The sequence below is a fragment of the Lepidochelys kempii genome, chromosome 1, assembly GCF_965140285.1.
Source record: "Lepidochelys kempii isolate rLepKem1 chromosome 1, rLepKem1.hap1, whole genome shotgun sequence".
Taxonomy (NCBI): domain Eukaryota; kingdom Metazoa; phylum Chordata; order Testudines; family Cheloniidae; genus Lepidochelys; species Lepidochelys kempii.
In genome coordinates, this window is record NC_136380.1 from 117440478 (window position 1) to 117446589 (window position 6112).

Genomic DNA, 6112 nt, shown 5'->3' on the forward strand with positions numbered 1-6112 from the left:
TTCTATCTATTTATGTGTTTCTATGGCTCTGCAGCAAGTGCAGCATCTGAACACCTCCCAAGAATTCAGAAGTGAAATAACAATAACAGTCTGTCTCTTTTTTTCTTTCCCAGTCAGTAGGAGAAATGGCTTGATTAGTTTATTGGAGAGGGTAGGGGGTATTTGTTTGCTTGTTTATGTTTGTGTGTGATTGAGTCAATGTTTTGTGTGTATGTTTAGATTTGGCAAGCAGCTCCTTATCTGTGCTGGCAGATACATCCATGATCTAAACACAGCATTTTATACTGGCTTGTGTCTCAACGTATACCAAGGAACTAGTATGGCAGTTGCTGAGAAAATTGCTCCTGCAGCTGAATCCTCCGAGGATCTCATAGCCCATTAACTGCTAAAGAAAGACATGTTAAATAGCTTTAGAAGTTCTCGCTTACTCATACAGAAACTAGTCCACAGCAACCATCCCCAGTTGGATTATATGGTATCCATTACATCATATTCAGAATACTGGGCATGCACACTGGGTGAAAATCATCTGGCCTAGGGACCTCTTAATGTCTATGGAGTTAGGGCACAAGTCATTACAACAAGGCTTAAACAAGACTAAAGTGGTGCATAGGCTGTGTGCTGGCCCTTTGCAACGGGGTGAATGTAACCCGTTCACATAAGGATTTGCAAATGGTACAATCCTTAGTCATGCTGAACTCATACCTGATGCAGCTTATGAAGAAATAAAGGTTGCCCTGAAGCTCCTTTATTCTTCCCCAATCCTGGCCACAAAACCAGCCTCCCATAAAAGTTAAAGCTGCTTTAACATGCATCAACTAGAACGATCCCTTCGGGCTCATTCACCAACAGGAGATCAGCAGAGCACATCACCCTTTGGCCCTGTCCCCCTGTCCCCGTCACATCCCCTCTCCGCCTCGGTATACCCCACTCCAGCCGGGATGCTGGGGGAATCTTCAGCTGCCTCTTTGCAGTAGCTTTAAGGTCACTTGGCACTGTCTGGAAGCAAAGTGACCTTTGTAGGACTCAGGCTCCTTCCCTATATATTTATATGAGATAGGTATCATAAACTGGATTAATATTTTGTGTAGGCACTGCTCCCACAGTGCCACTGTGGGCACTAACTATCTGACAGGTGAAAAGTTTTCCAGTGTGAATCCATGTTATAGTCATATGCAAGGCAGATGTTAACAATATGTGTCTGACAAGTGATGGCATTAATACTCATGTGATGGAAGTGGAGCTGCTCTGTAATAATTTAGGAGTGCTGTGTGCTGACCTGGTTACTGAATGAATGAATGAATGAATGAATGAATGAATGAATGAATGTAGGATGAACAGGACTACAGCAGTTTCAAAATGATTGAGGGCAAGTTGTTTGGGGGAACCGGATTAAGATACAGGCATGTGCTGGGACGTCTGCCTGGGTTACCATCAAGGAAGAGTAATACTTCAGGTAAGATGTGTGTAGACTGTTATTCTAAAGTCCTTTCTCACTAAATGTTTTGTTCCTATTATTAATAAAAACAATACTTTGGTTCAAGCAGGCTGTCTGATCGCTATATACTGCTTGCCAAAGACTCCCAAAAAGAAGATCACAGGTGTTTGAACTCAGTCAGAGCTGGTAAGCACAGTTGATACATTGGAACTGTACCCCCAAGCACAGCCTAGGAGAGGGAAAATTGTAGAATTCCACCCCAAGATAGGTAAAGGCATAAGGCCTGATGCCTAAGATGTGCTCATAGAGTCCAGAAAAAGGGCAAAGGTGCAGCTAGCCCTGTAATCGTGACAACTCTATCCAAAGATGTCCTTAAGATGGTTCATGAAAGTCTGAAAAGTGACACAATCTATTTGCCTTCCTGAAGGATTATATTCTGTTTAAATAAATGATGAATAAATTAGTAGTATCAACAAAATGACATAGCCTATTTAGTTCAGATTTGTGTGGCTGGGACAGAGAGGGTTTATTGTTGTTCTTTAATCTCAGAGGTAACATAAAATTTATCTCAGATCTGTAGCAAGCAAGAGAACAGGCCATGTTGTATAATGCCTCAAGCTCTAGAAATCTTAATGATCTCATTGAAATGTAGTTGGAGAAGCAGGGCCTGCAACAGCTCATACCTCAACTGTTGAAACATTGTTGATATCATGTACCAATCACTTGGACCCAAGCTGCTCTTTCAAAGATACTCTTAGGCTACCTTTTACATTTTATTTTTGCTCATCCAGTAACTCTGCCCTAGAAAAAGTGGCCAAGGTTCTCAAATTTTGTTTTAGGACAAGCACATCCTTTGGTGTTTCTAGGACCATAGCATCATTCCATAGTCTTAACCATATGCTTGGATCTCTAGGATTTCCTGGTTGTCCTTACAGAGATCCCTAAACACCACCTTCTGATGTGACATGGAGTCAGCAGGATCCCCAGAGCTCCAAGCATAAAATGCACGGATTCAAGGTGTGTTGTTTAAAAAAATAGTTCTAACTTATTAACACAAACAAAAAAATATATAAAGAGACAAAAGTTGGTTCTCTAATTGGGCCTAGATCCCTTCCGTGTCTGCAGCCTACCAAATTAAGCTTCTTCTGCTAGGATTTCTCTTTATACCTAGGGAAGATTCTCATCATGCCTCACTCCGAAAAGGCACTCAGTCATTTCTCTGAAGGCACCATTCCTCCCTTATGCAGAACTCCTAAAAAACAGAAGTATGTTGGTTAATATTTTTGATAGACATAGAAAAAGAAACAGAGGACAAAGGTAACTGCTATACTCAACTCTAGTTACACTAAAAAGAAAAGGAGTACTTTTGGCACCTGCGAGACTAACTGAATGCATCCGATGAAGTGAGCTGTAGCTCACGAAAGCTTATGCTCAAATAAATTGGTTAGTCTCTAAGGTACCACAAGTACTCCTTTTCTTTTTGCAAATACAGACTAACACGGCTACTACTCTGAAACCTGTCTAGTTACACTAGCAGTGAAAACACCAAAAGAGAGGAGAAAGCTGAATTGGGCTATATCCTTGAAATAATTCCTTCCATTAACCAGATTTTTTTTTAAAAGAAACCCTTCTAAGTCACCCTGTCACTAGGGTGACCACCAGTCCCGAACTGGATGGGACAGTCCCAAAATGCAAAGTTCAAATCCCAGTGCCAGGCTGAATGATGCCAGGACAGCATTTGTCCAAGATTCCTTGCAGTGCTGCTCTGTACCTACCAAAGGCTCAGGGGTGGTGGAGAGAGGGGAGGCTGAGGTGAGCCTAAGCCCCCCTTACCACAAGGCTCTGTCCCTGCTCCTCCTCTTCCCCCCGAGGCCCTGCCCCGGACAGACCGGAAGCTGGAGCTGGTCCAGGCTGTGGTAAAAGCTGCCTAGGGAGCCCAGGCCACTGAGCCTGAGAGCAGCCCCCCAGCCCATGTCCCCACCTCCTGGGGTGTGCTGCCCAGGGCAGGTGGAGGGTCCGGGGCTTCCCACAGTGGCCTGGGCTCACTAGGCAGCTTTTACCACAGCCCATCTCCAGCTTCCAGCCTGGCCAGGGGGAAATGCCTCAGGGGGAAGAGGAGGAGCAAGGGGCAGGGCCACGAGGGAGGTGGGGGCAGACCTCCTGCATGTATCCCACTTTGCCTTTTGAAAAAGGTGTCACCCTATCTGTCACACTCATCACAGTGAAGGAGTACTTGTGGCACCTTAGAGACTAACCAATTTATTTGAGCATAAGCTTTCGTGAGCTACAGCTGTAGCTCACGAAAGCTTATGCTCAAATAAATTGGTTAGTCTCTAAGGTGCCACAAGTACTCCTTTTCTTTTTGCGAATACAGACTAACACAGCTGTTACTCTGAAACCACTCATCAAAGTGTATAGCTTTGAGGTTGCAGTCAATAAAAAGACTAATTTTCATGTCTCAGATCTGTAAATAAGCACATAAGAACGGCCCTGCTGGGTCAGACCAAAGGTCCATCTACCCCAGTATTCTGTCTTCCGACAGTGGCCAATGCCAGGTGCCTCATAGGGAATGAGCAGAACAGGTAATCATCAAGTGATCCATCTCCTGTCGCTCATTCCTAGATCTTTTAGAAGAGATTACTCTTCAGATACTATTAGTATGATCAGCAGTTTTAAAACTCCAATCCATTTACAGTTCTGGACTGGTGGATTGTAAGTTTTTCTTCTGGGCTCAATCTGTATATGAAAAGTTGAAATGACTGCTAAATGCACTCTAGTGATCTGAAGTTGTAAACCAGAATGAAATAAGTCATTGTTAGATTTTGTAAGTTTGATGATAAATGGTACATTTGGGGGTCTTGATCTTGCCTATTTGTAATGCTCAAATTCAAGAATGTGTTCCATTTACTGCAATAAATTGCATTCGTTGTCTTAGATCTGTCTCACAAAATGATTTTAAGAACTTTAGATGAAAATTTATAAGGCTTAATATTTTGTCTTTCTTGCTGAGGGACTGAATATGTTCTCAAAATTTTGTTAAATTTTAGGATGTGCCTGTGATGGGAGTTCAGAGGGCCACACAGTGGTTAGCGCATCTGACTTCCAGCCCGTTGCCTCTGTCAGGGCAGTAGAGACACCAGTTCCTGATCTTAGGGTGGGAATCTTCAGCTTTCCACCCACATCTGGGCCTCCGTGGCCCTTAAGGTTACATATCTGGGAATTTGGACTGTCTTCTTCTTGTCTTCAGGTCTTGTTCTCAGAAGACAAACACAACTCCATCTCCTATTGTGTACCCTATTCTTGATCAAGACCTTAACTCTGTAACTGACTATTTAAAAACACATGAAGATATAATTTATCAAGCTCGCAGGTACACATCAACTGTTCATTTCTTTTGTCAAACATCAACTATCATTCTTGGTTTTACCAAGTGGCTAGAATAAATAAATGAACTGATAAGGACTGACACAATGAATTTAGGAGGACATATTCTATAAGAGAGGCTTTGGCTAGAAAGGTGATGGTAATAGGTCAAGGATTGGCAACCTTTGGCATGTGGCCCATCAGAAAAATCCGCTGGTAGGCCGGGACGGTTTGTTTACCTGCAGCGTCCGCAGGTTCAGCCGATTGCAGCTTCCACTGGCCGTCGTTCACCATTTCGGGCTAATGGGGGCTGCAGGAAGTGGCACAGGGCCTTATGTGAAGTCTAATTCTTCTTAAGACATTATTGCAGGCTTTGAAGCATTGTCCAAGACTTTAATATTTTAAAATAGGTTTTGTTTTATAAAGAGTTTATGCTTAATGTAAAAATATTGAGGTGCTCTTCCTTCGAATTTCTTAAGTTTTCAGAAAGTGTAGCCTTGCTGGGTGATTCCTAAGAGGCTGAATTAAGAAACCTCTTCTGGTTTTAACATAATAATAATATGTTGCATTATATGGCAATTTTCATTTGAGAATCTCAAAATGCTTTACAAACGCTATTTTATGTATTTGAATTAAAATAATGCCTACCAAAGTCTTGACATTCAGAAATAAACAATACAAAAATACAAATACAGAGCCAAAACAGCAGCACAGCTCCTGTATTACAAGCCAAAACCTCTTAGCATCCATCTCTTCGACCATCTCAGCCCATTTCAAACACCAGATTGAACAAATGGGCTTTGCAGTGTACCCAGCAGGTCAACAAGATGAAAGCCATTTCAGATTACTGGGTGGGAGGGCATGAGAAATTTTCTACATAAGAACAGCCATACTGGGTCAAACCAAAGGTCCGTCTAGCCCAGTATCCTGTCTGCCAACAGTGACCAATGCCAGAGGGAATGACCAGAACAGGTAATCATGAAGTGATCCCCCTGTCGCTCATTCCCAGCTTCTGGCAAACAGAGGCTAAGGACACCATCCATGCCCATCTTGGCTAACAGACATTGATGGACCTATCCTCCATGAATTTCTCCTCAAGGAGCCAGCTAAAGGTTTATAGTTTGTGTGGTCAGATTCTTCTTTTCGGGGCTGGGTGCAGAAAAGTGTGTATGAGCTGGGGGAGGGGTGGCTTTAAACCATCTTTAGTGCCCCTTGAGTTTTGGCTCCAGGGCTGCTCTAAGATGCATCGGCTCCTAAGGACCATGGGTGTGCTGTCACACCTTTACAAACGAGCCGTGGCATAGCGTGCTC

The 6112-nt window shown here is 43.1% G+C and overlaps 1 protein-coding gene across 1 annotated transcript in view; it reads right to left on the bottom strand.

The window, feature by feature from the left end:
* TMEM182 (transmembrane protein 182) overlaps window positions 1-5829 on the bottom strand; it is a 41780-nt gene extending 35951 nt beyond the window's left edge. The window contains 2 exon segments of the mRNA XM_073351546.1: window positions 2569-2690; window positions 5041-5829. The gene's annotated coding sequence lies outside the window, so the exon portion shown is untranslated.
* Window positions 5830-6112: the final 283 nt, after the last annotated feature.